General features: G+C 48.1%; 1 pseudogene; it reads left to right on the forward strand.

Annotated features, from left to right (window-relative positions):
* The first annotated feature begins 3600 nt into the window (after positions 1 to 3600).
* The window catches only part of LOC147124134 (uncharacterized), a 132371-nt pseudogene continuing 119685 nt past the window's right edge, over positions 3601 to 16286 (forward strand).

Consider the following 16286-nt stretch of genomic DNA (forward strand, 5'->3'; position numbering starts at 1 on the left):
CCTAGTTATATGATTCGCCAGGACTCTAGTCCCAGCACTGGCCAAGTGGAGTCCATCCCAACGGAACAGCTCCCTCCTGTCCCAGTACTGATGCCAGTGTCCCAAGAAGCAAAACCCATTTCTCCCACACCAGTCTTTGAGCCACGCATTTAACTCTTTAATTTTATTTATCCTCGCCAAATTCGCTCGCGGCTCAGGTAATAACCCAGAGATTATTACCCTTGAGGTTCTGTTTTTTTAATTTGACCCCTAGCTGCTCATACTCCTTTAACAGAACCGCCTTCCTTGTCCTATCTATGTCGTTTGTCCCAACATGGTCCACGACAACTGGATCCTCCCCCTCCCACTCCAAGTTTCTTTCCAGCCCAGAAGAGATGTCCTTAACCCTGGCACCGGGCAGGCAACACAGCCTTCGGGACTCCCGCTCTTGACTGCAGAGAACCCTATCTATCCCCCTAATGATACTATCCCCTACCACTACAACATTTCTTTTTACTCCCTCCACTTGAATGGCCCCCTGTACCACGGTGCTGTGGCCAGGTTGCTCATCCTCCCTGCAGTCCCCGCTCCCGCCCTCACAGGGAGTAAGAACCTCGATCCTGCTTGACAAGAGCAAGAGCTGTGGCTCCTTCAACACTTCCTCCTGGATCCCTGTACCTGCCTCACTCATAGTCACACCATCCTGTCCCTGACCACGGACTACATCTGCATTAATTAATTTCATAGGTGTGACCACCTCCTGAAACATAGAGTCCAGGAACTTCTCCCCCTCCCTGATGTGTCGCAGTGTCTGAAGCTTGGTCTCAAGCTCTTTAACATGGAGCTTGAGTTCCTCTAGCAGCAAACACTTATCGCAAATGTAATCACCATGAGCCTCAATGGGGTCCACCAGCTCCCACATTTCGCAACAGTAACACATCGCCTGTTCACCCATATCTATGTAATTAATTAAATTTTTTATTATTAGTTATGAAGACCCTCTGCCCTGACATAGATGATAATATTACACCACTATTCAATAGGACTTACCAACTTAAAGGTATAAAAGAGAAGGAAGAAAACCAACCAACCAGCTGATCGCCAACCTCATCCTTGAATACTGTCTGTGGGGCCTGTTTGGTTGACTCGTCTCGCTGCTCTGCTTCCGCAGTGCTGTCTAAGCCTGGGAGAGGGGAACAAAACAGAGCAAAAAACACACCCTCACCTCCCACTTGCCCAAACTCTCCCACTTACCAAACTCTCGCAGCACTCAATGCACAGCACTCTGTGCACCAGCACTAGTCCTGCCCCTTTTATACCCAGATTCTACTTCCGGTTTAAACTCCCCAGCACTTGATTTAGCGCTCCACTTCCCTCTAGGGACGCTAAAACTGAATTTCGTGGTTTTCTGTCGCAGGAGCAGCAGACTGTTGGCGAGCCCTCACAGGCTCGCAACCCCAGAGGACGCCCATCAAAGGTGTCGAGACACGAGCAGCAAGAAAGTGAGCAAGGGGCCTCCACATCTGCTGAAGCCACAGGGGAAGCAGCATGTAGAAGCACGTCTAAGAGAAAGATACTGCACAAATAGTCACAAGGGTAGTCACTTGGGTGAAATTTGATGTTTTATGTTAAAAAGCCATCAGATGATTACTGTAAATAGAACATCTGATGGCTACTGCTGTAGTTGTGGCGTGTGTCATTTCGCGAATGGGACTTCCACATTGAGGACTTAGGATTACTTGCAATTGTCAGTATGGTGGTCAAATTGCTAGGAATCCACTGGTTCTTGGCCATTGTCAAAGCTCAGGTAAGAAGCTGCGAGGCAAAAGTGCTTGATTGGCTAGGCTAAGCAAATCTAGCCAAGATGAGTGCATTCCTTGCATCCTGGGCAACAATGTTCTTGCGTACTGCTGCTGCTGGTTGATGGGCCTCTGCAAGATGTTCATTTTCGCTCTCCTCCTCCTCCTCCTCCTCATCTGAGGACGATATGTGACGAGCCACTTGGCCCTCAGGAATCTGCAAGCCATGCCATGTTGTGAAGTGCACAGCAAACCACGACGATTCTGGAGACCCTGGCTGCTGAGTACTGCAGGACTCCACCTGATCTATCCAGGCATCTGAAGCACATCTTCAGCAAACCGATGGTTTGCTCGATTATGGCTCTGGTGGACATGTGGCTGGAATTGTAGCTCTCCTCAGCTTCGTTGGATGAGCTCCTCAACGGCGTCATTAGCCACGTCTTCAGGGGATAGCCCTTGTCTCCAAGTAGCCATCTGTTAAGTTGGTCTGGCGGACTGAATAGCGGAGGCACACAAGACTGGCGCCGTATGAAGGAGTCATGGCGACTGCCAGGGTACTTGGCACAAACATGCAAAATTTCCTTCCTGTGGTCACACACCAGCTGAACATTAAGGGAGTGGAAGCCCTTGCGGTTGACAAAAATACCTGGATTGCGATGGGGTGCCTTAAGGGCCACATGTGTGCAGTCAATGACGCCCTGCACCCTTGGAAAGCCTGCCAGATTAGCTAATCCAACCGCACGCACCGTGACACTTGCTTGATCCTTGGTGAAATGGATGTGATTGTGCGCGATGGCAAAGAGGGCATCGGTTACCTGCATGATGCAAGTGTGTGCAGCCACCTGGGAGATGCCGCTGATGTCTGCTGCTGATCCCTGGAATGAGCCTGAGGCAAAAAAGTTGAGTGCGGTGGTGACTTTGACGGCCACTGGTAAGGGCTGTCCACCTGGTCCTCTGAGCTCCAGGTCTTGTTGCAGCATTGCGCAGATGTCACCCACTACCTCTCGCGAAAGTCGGAGCCGCCTTTGGCACTGCTGCTCAGACATGTTGAGGTAGCTGACCATGTGTCTGTAGACTCTGTTTGGGGGGTATCTCCTGTGCCGACGGGCTTCCATGTGCTGGCCCCTTCTGGCCTGTGCAGCTTCAGGTAGGTGAGCAGCAGCTTGACGCTCCTGTTGTTGCTGCTGCTGTTGGTGCTGCTGCTGTTAGTGCTGCTGCTGTTGGTGCTGCTGTTGGTGCTGTTGTTCCTGGTTCTGCTGGTGCCGCGGCTGGTCTTCGTGCTCATCTAATGTCCAGAAGGGAAGGAAATAAATGGCTCCCATGCTTCTGGTATATGCCTCAGTTGAGGAAGCGCTCAGTCAAGGTGGTGAGAGGGGTTTCCCAGGAGGTCACACTGGAGATGGGTGTCAGGCTCCAAACTTCCACAGCTGTGGTTGTGCCTTCTAAAAGTTCCCCCAGACCTGAGACACCTGCAACTGATGGCTGATCAAATCTCCTATTTAATGGTTGAGCTGCAGCTGATAGTCAGCAATCCAATTGTGCTACCGCCAGGTTTCACCGTCGTGTTTCAGAACAGGCGTGCTTCACATGGGAAAAGGGTTAAAATCACAAAGGCCTATCAAAATGGAATTATAGAGGCAATTTAGTGCTTGTTAAGGGCCTTAATGGTCTATCCTGCCTCTTGGAGGCGGGACGGAGATGGGACCAGTAGACACGATTTAATGAAAACTGCTTGGAGGCGGGATGGAGACGGGGTTGGACCCGCCCGCCAGTTTTTGCAATTTTAACCCCCACACACCTCCAATCCCGCCTCAACGGCCCGATGAAATTCGAGCCCAAAGTATCCAAGGATCAACGACATTTGAAAGTTTTGAGGTTCCATTTGCAATTGACAAATACCGTAAAACACTTTCAAGACAGGTCCTTGAAATTTGATATTTGTAATATTTCCCCTAAGGATACTGAAGCTGAAATACTGAAAGCTTCAAGTAATTACAGGTCCTGGGACCCAGAAGAGAGCGAGGTATCGTCAGAAGAGCCAGTAAAAAAACGAAAGAAAACAAAAGTGGAGGATATTGGCCAGGGTTCATCCAATGAACTTAGTCCGAATGTGGACACGAGTATCCAAGATGAAGAAGATGTTGAAGTGAAATTGGAGGAGAAGGAAGAGGCTGGATTTGGAAGTGAACCAGAGGAAGGAGAAATTACAGACTCCGACAAAGAAGATAGTTGTGCAGATAAAGAGACGGAAGAAGATTCAAGTGAAGATGAAGACGATGAGAGTGAGAAAGAAGAAGGTAAGTGACAGTTTACTGTATATAGTGTTGTATTAAGTAATACCATTAGGATTTATATAAAATCAGGTGCAAAAGTCACACAATTACACAGATATAGATGGATACTGTGGTGGTGTGGGTTCTTTTAATCACATAGTAATGAAAAAGTATTTTTAAATACAATGATATTCCACCCATTTGGCAGGTGCAGCTCCATGCTAGTCTCTTCCAACTCTCTACTGTCTGGAGGAGGCAACCCTGCCCCCACGTGCCCCAGGCCTGCTAAATTAGCATAAATTATTTGGATAGCCCTTCTTTATCTGAAACAATATTTAACAATACTTAAACTGGTAAGAGTTATTACCAGTGTTCCAAAATTCAGACTATTGTAGGGATCCCAGAGGGATCCTGGTTCCGAATGATTCGAGGTTGACCCGTATTGGTGACTTCATTCAGCAATACATTAGAGTATTCGAGCAGCAGTTTACAGAGTATAATTTAGACTTAGATTACCCCGTTATGCCCTGGGTAGAAGTCGCGACTGTGATTGGGCTGCACCCTGTGTTTCTTGTCTCTCACCTCTGGTCTGTCTCTCGGGTGTCCCCTGGATTCTTCCTGAAATCTTCTGCACATTGTGGCTGTATAAGAAGGCCCCCCTTCTTATACCCTTACTCTCATTCAAAACCTATGGGCCTAGAAATTGGATAAGGCCCCAAAGCGGGTGGGGACATCGCGCAGCGCGATGTGCCCGTGCCCGTGCAAAGTGGTGCAGGCAGCAAAATGTGTGCTTCCTGCTCGTTATAATGGTTGCAGCGCTGATCTCAGTGCTAAACACGCTGCTGATTGGCTTAGCGTTGAACAGGGGGGCCAATATTGGGTGCAGCCTGCTGGCCAATAAAGTTTGACCTCGGCTCTCTGCACTACTTAAAGAGGACCTCAAACGAGTGGTCAAGGTGAGTGAATGCATCATCAAATGTTATATCCCACCATCTGCACCATTAGCCTCACACACTCCTCAATGCACCACACCCACATCATTTGTTCTGCTGCTCAAGACTCAGATGAGGACATCGATGGGGCGGCCTTCAGGAAAAGGGTGATGGGCATGCACACAGAAATGCTAGGTGCAATGGCAAGCCTGCCAGAGAGCTTCTTGTCAATGTCAAGGAGCATGAAGGAGTCCGGCTCCAACATTGCACGGGGCTTTGCAGTGAGCTTGGAGCCCGTGATTTCCAGTATGCCAGGATGGAAATGATGGGCAACTCCATGAGAGAACTTGTGGACCCAGCCATGATGCTGCGTGTGGTGGGTGATGTCGCAGCTTCCATTGCAGCACAGGCTGAAGCGAGTCAACGTCTCAGTGCTGCAGTGGAAGCTCACGCTGCTGCCATCGTGGCTGGGTTTACAAGTGTGGAAAGAGGCTTGAAAGGTTTCACAGCACTCCAGCAATCTGTCCCCCAACAGATAGCTAGGAATATATATATTTTCGTGATATATATTAATGACTTAGAAACATAGGAGCAGGAGTAGGCCATTCGGCCCCTCGAGCCTGCTTCACCACCCAAAGAGATCATGGCTGATCATCCAAACTCAGTACCCTGTCCCTGCTTTCTCCCCATATCCCTTGATCCCTTTAGCCTTAAGAAATATGTCTAACTCCTTCTTGAATATATTTAATGAATTGGCCTCCACTGCCTTCTGCGGTAGAGAATTCCACAGGTTCGCTGCTCTCTGGGTGAAGAAATTCCTCCTCATCTCTGTCCTAAATGGCTTACCCCTTATCCTTAGACTGTGACCCCTGGTTCTGGACTCCCCCGCCTTCGGGAACATCCTTCCTGCATCTAGTCTGTCCAGTCCTGTTAGAATTTTATAAGTTTCAATGAGATCCCCTCTCATTCTTCTAAACTCCAGCGAGTATAAGCCTAATCGTCCCAATCTCTCCTCATACGTCATTCCTGCCATCCCAGGTATCAGTCTGGTAAATCTTTGCTGCACTACCTCCATGGCAAGAACATCCTTCCTCAGATAAGGCGACCAAAACTGCACACAATACTCAAGGTGTGGTCTCACCAAGGCCCTGTACAACAGCAGCAAGACATCCTTGTTCTTGTACTCGAACCCTCTTGCTACGAAGGCCAACATACCATTTGCCTTCTTATCCGCCTGCTGCACCTGCATGCTTACCTTCAGTGACTGGTGCACAAGGACACCCAGGTCATATTGCACTGCCCCTTCTCCCAATCTATTGCCGTTCAGATATTAATCTGCCTTCCTGTTTTTGCCACCAAAGTGGATAACCTCGCATTTATCCACATTATACTGCATCTGCCATGCTTCTGCCCAATCACCCAACCTGTCCAAATCATACTGGAGTTTCTCGGCATCCTCCTCACAGCACACACGCCCACCCAGCTTTGTGTCGTCTGCAAACTTGGAGATATTACATCTAGTTCCCTCGTCTACATCATTTATATATATTGTGAATGGCTGGGGTCCTAGGACCAATCCCTGCGGTACCCCACTAGTCACTGCCTGCCACTCGGAAAAAGAACCGTTTTTCCAACTCTTTGCTTCCTGTCTGCCAACCAGTTCTTTATCCAAGTCAGTACCTTGCCCCAATCCCATGTGCTTTAACTTTACACGCTAATCTCTTATGTGGGACCTTATCGAAAGCCTTCTGAAAGTCCAAATACACCACATCCACTGGTTCTCCCTTATCTATTCTACCAGTTACATCCTCAAAAAATTCCAGTAGATTAGTCAAGCACGATTTACCTTCTGTAAATCCATGTTGACTTTGTCCGATCCTGTCACTGTTTTCCAAGTGCTCTGCTATTACATCTTTTATAATGGACTCTAGCATTTTCCCCACTACCGATGTCAGGCTTACCGGTCTATAATTCCCCATTTTCTCTCTACCACCTTTTTTGAATAGTGGGGCAACATTAGCTACCCTCCAATCCATGGGTACTGTTCCAGAGTCTATCGAATTTTGGAAGATGACCAGCAATGCATCTACTATTTCTAGGGCCACTTCCTTAAGTACCCTAGGATGTAGATTATCAGGCCCTGGGGATTTATCAGCCTTCAATCCCATCAATTTCCCCAACACCATTTCCCTACAAATACTGATTTCTTTCAGTTCCTCCCTCTCATTAGACCCTATGTTCCCCGACATCTCTAGGAGGTTATTTGTGTCCTCCTTTGTGAAGACAGAACCAAAGTATGTATTTAATCGGTCAGCCATTTCTTTGTTCCCCATTATAAATTCCCCTGATTCTGACTGCAAGGGACCTATGCTTGACTTTACCAATCTTTTTCTCTTCACATATCTATAGAAGCTTTTACAGTCAGTTTTTATGTTCCCTGAAAGCTTACTCTCATACTCTATTTTCCCCCTCTTAATTAATCCCTTTGTCCTCCTTTGCTGAATCCTAAACTGCTCCCAATCCTCAGGTTTACTGCTTTTTCTGGCCAATTTATATGTCTTCTCCTTGGATCTTATGCTATCCCTAATTTCCCTTGTTAGCCACGGTTGAGTCACCTTTCTTGTTTTATTTTTATGCCAAACAGGGATGAACAAATTCTATAGTTCATCCATGCGATCTTTGAATGTTTGCCATTGCCTATCCACCGTCAACCCTTTGAGTAACATTCCCCAATCAATCCTATCCAACTCGCGCCTCATACCATCGTAGGTTCCTTTATTTAAATTCAGGACCCTAGTCTCTGAGTCAACTACTTCACTCTCCATCTTAATGAAGAATTCTATCATATTATGATCGCTCCGACCCAAGGGGCCTCGCACAACAAGATTGCTAATTAATCCTTTCTCATTACATAATACCCAGTCTAAGATGGCCTGATCTCTAGTTGGTTCTTCGACATATTGGTTCAGGAAACCATCTTGTATACACTCCAGAAATTCCTCCTCCACAGTATTGTTACTAATTTGGTTAGCCCAATCTATATGTAGATTAAAGTCACCCATGATAACTGCTGTGCCCTAATTGCACGCGTCTCTAATTTCCTATTTAATGCCATCCCCAACCTCCGCATTACTGTTTGGAGGTCTGTATACCACTCCCTCTAACGTTTTCTGCCCCTTGGTATTTCTCAGTTTGGTTTGAAAAACAGGAAGGCAGATTATTATCTGAACGGCAATAGATTGGGAGAAGGGGAAGTGCAATGAGACCTGGGTGTCCTTGTGTACCAGTCGCTGAAGGTAAGCATGCAGGTGCAGCAGGTGGTTAAGAAGGCAAATGGTATGCTGGCCTTCATAGCGAGAGGGTTTGAGTACTGGAACAAGGATGTCTTGCTACAGTTGGACAGGGCCTTGGTGAGACCACATCTTGAGTATTGTGTGCAGTTTTGGTCGCCCTATCTGAGGAAGGATATTCTTGCCATGGAAGGAGTTCAGCCAAGATTCACCAGGCTGATACCTGGGATGGCAGGAATGACGTATGAGGAGAGATTGGGTTGATTGGGCTTGTACTCGCTGGAGTTTAGAAGAATGAGAGGGGATCTCATTGAAACATAAAATTCTGGCAGGACTGGACAGACTAGATGCAGGGAGGATGTTCCCGATGGTCGGGGAATCCAGAACCAGGGGTCACAGTCTAAGGATAAGGGGTAGGCCATTTAGGACAGAAATGAGGAGGAATTTCTTCACCCAGAGAGTGGTGAACCTGTGGAATTCTCTACCACAGAAGGCAGTAGAGGCCAATTCATTAAATATATTCAAGAAGGAGTTGGATATATTTCTTAAGGCTAAAGGGATCAAGGGGTATGGGGAGATAGCAGGTACTGGGTACTGAACTTGGATGAACCCTTGATTTCTCTGTCTGCCACCTTTGTTTTTCTCCTTCCTTTCTGTTGCTTCTATCCTTGTTTCCCTTTCCTCTGTCTCCCTGCTCAGGTTCCCAACCGCTTGCCATTTTATTTTAATCCCTTCCCCGGAGCACTAGCAAACACTCCCCCTAGGACATCGGTCCCGGTCCTGCCCAGATGCAAACCGTCTGGTTTGTACTGGTCCTACCTCCCCCAGAATCGGTTCCAATGTCCCAGGAATTTGAATCCCTCCCCCTTGCACCATTCCTCTAGCCATGTATTCATCTGAAATATCCTTCTATTTCTACTCTGACAAGCACGTGGCACTGGTAGCAATCCTGAGATTACTACCTTTGAGGTCCAATTTTTTTAATTTACCTCCTAACTCCCTATATTCAGCTTTTAGGACCTCATCCCATTTTTTAACTATATCATTGGTACCTATATGTGTTGTGTCGGTACCTTTCTACCTAGACACAATTTAGGACTCAGAACTCAGAGATTCAAACATGAAGTGCTTTATTGGAAGGAAAGGAAGTTCTGGCAAGTTCCGAACAAAGAGAGCTAAACTTAACAGAGAACACCCAACCATTTATCTCCTGTGACAGCGCCACCACAGGTAGGAGGAGAACACACAATACATAACATTTCCTCCCCTCTTAAATGGAAGGTCCACATTATTCCTCAACAGGCAAGTTACTTTCAATGCACTCAACGAACTTAGGGTAGAGGTAGACTGCCTCAACCCCTGACTTTACCCTGGGGCTTATTCTGCCCCAGTCTTGTGGGTAAGTCACTAAGCCTACAGATCCAAGCATCTTGGAGGCCGCCGCTCTCTGACAGGATACCGGCAGTCATCGCTGGCTTCCACAGCAGTAGGCATTGATACAGGCCTAGATGGAGAAGGTGCCTGTGTCAGTCGAAAGTCAGGAGTTTGCACAGGTGGAACAGTCTCTTTGACTTCCTGTGTTGGAGAAGAGCACTGTGGCAAAGGATGCTGGTTTGCGGTATCATCCGGAAACAGTTCAGGCCAACCAGCCGTTGGAGCCTCTGTGGCTGTCTCTGCTCCTAGCAACAGTTGATCTGTGTGTCTTCTCCAGACGATGTCCTCAGCAGTCTCAACCGTGTAAGACACAGGGCCCGTCTGCGCGATCACCGTAGCAGGAACCCATTTCGGTCCAGTGCTGTAGTTTCGAGCTAGGACGTGCTCTCCCGGATGAAACCGTCTCTCCTTGGCACTTTTCTCTCTCTTTTCAACTTGAGCTTGTTGTTGACGATGGACAACCTGCTCTGTCCTTGGAGGTTTGAGTAAGTCAAAACTTGTCCGCAACTGCCTCTTCATCATGAGCGAAGCGGGGGAAGTTTTGGTTGTGGCATGCGGCTCGTTCCTGTAGGACAACAGGAAGCTGTTCAGACGTTGGTGGATTGAGCCCTGACCTTGCGATGCCTTCAAGGCGTGTTTCAAAGTTTGCACGAACCTTTCTGCCTGGCCGTTAGTAGAAGGATGATAGGGCGCAGACCTGATGTGTTGGACACCATTCACATGCAGGAAGGTTGCAAACTCCTGTGATACAAATTGTGGACCGTTGTCACTTACGAGTTGTTCCAGTGAACCATATTGGCTGAACATCTCACCAAGTTTCTCAATTGTTTTCTCTGCCGTGGTAGACCTCATCACAGCGACCTCCGACCACTTGCTACGAGCGTCTACAACCACCATAAACATCTTCTCTTCGAAAGGACTGGCGAAGTCCACTTGTACTCGCTGCCACACTTCTGCAGGCCAATCCCAGGGGTGTAGGGTTGCCAGCTGTGGAACATTCCAGACCCTTTGACATGGGGAACATGTTTTGGCTTTCTCCTCAATATTCCCATCGAGACCTGGCCACCAGAAGTAGCTTCTTGCCATTTCCTTCATCCGAACCATCCCACTGTGGCCTGTATGAAGTTGTTGCAGTATAGGTTCCCTCAGAGGTGGCGGAATGATGACACGGCGTCCCCAAAGAAGACAACCTGCCTGGACGGAGAGCTCATTTCTTTTTGAAACATAAGGTTTCAAACTAGGAGAATCTCCTATAGCTCTCCCTCGAATGACATCGTCCATTACCTCAGACAGGAGTGGATCGTTGCGGGTGTACCTTCGCACCTGAACTGCAGTGACAGGTGCTCCCTCCACCTGTCTAAAGTAGAAGATGTCTATCTGACAAGGCTCTGGGGGAGTAACAGGCAAGGGTAGACTCGAGAGACCGTCTGCGTTGCCGTGCAAGTCTGATTTGCGATATTTGATGTCGTATGTGTGTCCTGACAACAGTAAAGCCCACCTTTGCATCCTGCTTGCAGCGAGAGACGGAATTCCGGTGTGGGGCCTGAAGATTGAAGTCAATGGACGGTGGTCCATCAGGAGTGTGAACCTTCTCCCAAACAGGTACTGATGAAATTTTCGAATTTCAAAAACGATTCCCAAGGCCTCGCGCTCGATCTGCGCATAGTTACTCTCGGCCTTGTTCAAGGTGCGTGATGCGAAGGCGATAGGTTTCTCTTCACCCGAAGGCATGATGTGGGATATGACTGCTCCCACACCATATGGTGATGCATCACATGCTAGCTGCATGGTTAGCTTTGGGTCAAAGTGTGTCAGGACCTCCGATTTCAGCAATGCTTTCTTTGCTTGGGCGAAAGCTTCGTTGCACAGTTCAGTCCATTTCCATGTTTTGCCTTGACATAGCAACTGATGTAACGGCTTCAGCAATGTTGCTAAGTCTGGAATAAACTTCCCATAGTAGTTAAGTAGCCCCAGAAATGAACGTAACTGGCTCACATTCTGGGGTGCTGGGGCCTCCACGATCGCCTTGACCTTTGACGGCGCCTTATGCAGGCCAGTAGCGTCAATCACATGCCCCAGGTACTCAACTGAAGACTGAAAGAATTCACATTTGTCTTTACGAACTCTAAGTCCGTACTCTTTCAGTCGTTGTAGTGTCGCATCCAAGTTCAGAAGATGATCCTCCTCATTTGTCCCAGTGACAAGGATGTCATCCAGGTAGCACTGGACTCCTGGCAGTCCACTCAAAATCTGATCCATTGCCCTTTGGAATAGAGCAGGGGCCGACGTAATTCCAAACGGAAGGCGGCAGTACCTGTATAGCCCCTTGTGTGTCACAATTGTCAGCAGCTCCTTTGATTTGTCATCGACATGCATTTGTAGATAAGCCTGGCATAAGTCTATTTTGCTGAACTTTTGCCCTCCGGCCAGGCCCGTAAAAAGATCATCAATGAGGGGAAGAGGGTACTGTTCCGCAGACAGCACCGGGTTAATAGTCACTTTAAAATCCCCGCAGATTCGAACAGATCCATTCTTTTTCAGGACAGGAACAATGGGTGTGGCCCATTTGCTCACGCTCACAGGCTCCAGGACTCCATTCTCGACTAAGGCCTCCAAGTTAGCCTCAACTTTTGGCCTAATTGCATAGGGTACAGGTCGGGCTTTGTGAAACTTTGGCTTGCTGTCAGGTTTAATGTCCAGTCTCACGCTGATCTTTTTCATACTCCCAAGTTCCCCATTGAAGAGTTCTGCATGTTTGTTTAACACTGCAGTCAGACCTGACTCCCCTTTTGACATCATGCGGACTGCAGGCCAGTCCAGCGTGATTTTCTCTAGCCACGCACGTCCCAGTAGCGATGGGTAATTTTCCTTTACCACATATAGTGGCAGTTTTGCAGTCTGTCCGTTCAATTTAACTGTCACCTCAATGACGCCTCTCATGGCCACAGGTTCGCCGGTATACGTCTTTAGCACAATGTTTGTCGGCTGAAGGGTAAGATGCTTTAGCATTATGTTGTAGACAGTGTCTGAAACAAGGGACACAGCCGCGCCTGTGTCCACCTCCATCCGCACTGATTGTCCCTCCACCAGTGGTGACACCCAGTAGCCATTTGAATCACCTGCAACCGTCAGTATGTGCACCTCTTCCTCCTCAGAGGTGTCGCTCCCCTCTGTTTTGCTTGTTCCATCATACGGCACTGAATGAACACTCTTTTTCCTCTCTTGTCCAAATACAGATATTTTGCTTCCATGCTTCCCAGCTCTGTCTGTTCTTTTTTTACCTCTACAGGCGCGTTCAATGTGACCCTTTTTGCCACAATTTCGGCATTCCAGCTCCGTACACCAGCAGTCATTAGCGTGATGGCTCGTTTTCCCACAACGGTAACATGTGCCATTCCGCGCACCTTTAGGCTCAGATGACACCTTGTGAACTCTCCCTGTTGAACTCAACTGGTGAGCCTCCTTTTCCGCCATCTCCATGGAGATACTAACTTCAATGGTCTTTTCACGAGTAAGGTTGTCCTCAGTAAGAAGGCGCTTCTGTGTGGCTGCATTTTGCAGACCACACACGAGTCTGTCTCTAATGGTGTCCTTCAGCACCTCCTTGAACTCGCAGTGTTCTGATAACCTTTTTAAAGCAGCAATAAACATCGTCACTGATTCCCCCTCCTCTTGATTCTGTTTGTGAAATCTAAATCTGTCAGCAATAACCAGAGGTTTTGGTGAAAAATGTGCTCCAAGAATTTCCACTAGTTGCTTATATGTTTTAGTTCCTGGCTTATCTGGCTGCATGAGGCTGCGAAGTAAATTGAATGTCTTCGGCCCGATTACACTCAAAAAGGTTGGCACAACCTTTTCATTTGCCACCGCATTCGCCAAGACAAAATAGTCAAAACGTTCCGTATATGCGCTCCATTGCTCCACATTTTCATCAAAATCACCGATGTTTCCTAATATAGTAGCCATCTCACGTTTCAAATTAAAATTTCTGTTTACTCACTGCACCCGTAACGTACACAGATTCATCCGCTCCTCGTTGCCACTTGTTGTGTCGGTACCTTTCTACCTAGACACAATTTAGGACTCAGAACTCAGAGATTCAAACATGAAGTGCTTTATTGGAAGGAAAGGAAGTTCTGGCAAGTTCCGAACAAAGAGAGCTAAACTTAACAGAGAACACCCAACCATTTATCTCCTGTGACAGCGCCACCACCGGTGGGAGGAGAACACACAATACATAAAAATATGCACCACGACAACTGGCTGTTCACCCTCCCCTTCCAAAATGTTCTGCAGCCATTCTGAGACATCGTTGACCCTTGCACCAGGGAGGCAACATACCATCCTGGAGTCTTGTTTGCGGCCGCAGAAATGCCTATCTATTCCCCTTACAATAGAATCCCCTATTACTATAGCTCTCCCACTCTTTTTCCTCCCGTCCTGTGCAGCAGAACCACCCATGGTGCCAGGAAGTTGGCTGCTGCTGCCTTCCTCTGATAAGCCATCTCCCTCACCAATATCCAAAGCGGTATATCTGTTTGAGAGGGGGATAGCCACAGGGGACCCCTGCACTACCTGCCTGCTCTTACTACTCTGCCTTGTGGTCACCCATTCTCTTCCTGCCTTTGCAGCCTTTACCTGCGGTGTGACCAACTCCCTAAATGTGTTATCCATGATGACCTCAGCATCGCAAATGCTCCAGTATGTATCCACTCACAGCTCCAGCGCCACAATGCGGTCTGTCAGTAGCTGCAGCTGGATACACTTCCCGCACACATGGTTGTCAGGGACACAGGAAGTGTCCCTAATTTCCCACATAGCGCAGTAGGAGCATACCATGGGGCCGAGCTCTCCTGCCATGACTTACCCTTTAATTAATTCCAAATTAAATTAAATCAAATCAATCCTACCAATTACAGTACAATTAAATGATATACTTAAGGGCCCTGGTTTACCAGCAGTCCCCGCTGCACCACAGACACCCTATAAATCACAAAATTTAAGTTTGGAAAAAAGGAGAAAGAGAGAAATACTCACCAACCAATCACTTACCTGCTTTCTGGTGATGTCACACTTCGATTACTTTTTACTTCTCTCTCTCCCTCCCTCTGAGCTCGGAGATTGGTAAGCCTACCTGCTCCTCGCCTCTTTGTATCACCGCCGCCGCCTCGCTCCACACAGGTCCGCCACCGCCGCCGCTGTGGGGCCTACCTGCTCCTCGCCTCTTTGTATCACCGCCGCCGCCTCGCTCCACACAGGTCCGCCACCGCCGCCGCTGTGGGGCCTACCTGCTCCTCGCCTCTTTGTATCACCGCCGCCGCCTCGCTCCACACAGGTCCGCCACCGCCGCCGCTGTGGGGCCTACCTGCTCCTCGCCTCTTTGTATCACCGCCGCCACCTCGCTCCCTTAGATTTAGACTTGGGTGTACAGGACACAATTTCAAAATTTGCAGATGACACAAAACTTGGAAGTATAGTGAACAGTGAGGATGAGAGTGATAGACTTCAAGAGGACATAGACAGGCTGGTGGAATGGGCAGACACGTGGCAGATGAAATTTAACGCAGAAAAGTGCGAAGTGATACATTTTGGTAGGAAGAGCGAGGAGAGGCAATATAAACTAAAGGTTACAATTCTAAAGGGGAGACCTGACGGTGTATGTGCACAAATCATTGAAGGTGGCAGGGCAAGTTGAGGTAGTGGTTAAAAAAGCATACGGGATCCTGGGCTTCATAAACAGATGCATAGAGTACAAAAGCAAGGAGGTTATGATGAACCTTTATAAAACACTGGTCCAACCTCAACTGGAGTATTGTGTCCAATTCTGGGCACTGCACTTTAGGAAGGATGTGAAGGCCTTAGAGAGGGTGCAGAAAAGATTTACAAGAATGGTTCCAGGGATGAGGGACTTCAGTTACATGGATAGATTGAGAAGCTGGGGTTGTTCTCCTTAGAGCAGAGAAGGAGATTTGATAGATGTGTTCAAAATCTAGACAGAGTAGATAGAGAGAAACTGTTCCCATTGGTGGAAGGGTCGAGAACCAGAGGACACAGATTTAAAGTGAGTGGCAAAAGAACCAAAGGCGACCTGAGGAAAAACTTTTTACGCAGAGAGTGGTTGGGATCTGGAATACATTGCCTGAGAGGGTGGTGGAGGCAGACTCAATCGTGGATTTTAAAAGGGAATTGGATAAGTACCTGAAGAAATTTTTTTTGCAGGGCTAAAGGGAAAGGGCGGGGGAGTGGGACTAGCTGAATTGCTCTTGCAGAGAACCGGCACGGGCTCGACAGGCTGAATGGCCTCCTTCTGTGCTGTAACCATTCTATGATTCTATGAATGCTGAGGTGCCACCCTGGGGGAGTGGCAGTGGCTCAGTGGAGCAAGAACCTGCTGTTCTCTTTCAGGATGACAACATTCGTACTCCCACTACTACCACTCCGCCAGTGCCCTTGCTGCTGCCTGTCTTCCAGCCAGCCCAGACTGCTGGCACCCATGCCGAGGTGGGCGGCAGCAGTCTACAGCTGGCCTTCTAGGGCCAGGGCTGCTCAAGGTCGTCCTGCAAGTCCATCTGCAGTCTC

This window comes from Somniosus microcephalus, chromosome 1, assembly GCF_052327205.1.
Source record: "Somniosus microcephalus isolate GS21.2 chromosome 1, FLI_Smic_1.0, whole genome shotgun sequence".
NCBI classification, from domain to species: domain Eukaryota; kingdom Metazoa; phylum Chordata; class Chondrichthyes; order Squaliformes; family Somniosidae; genus Somniosus; species Somniosus microcephalus.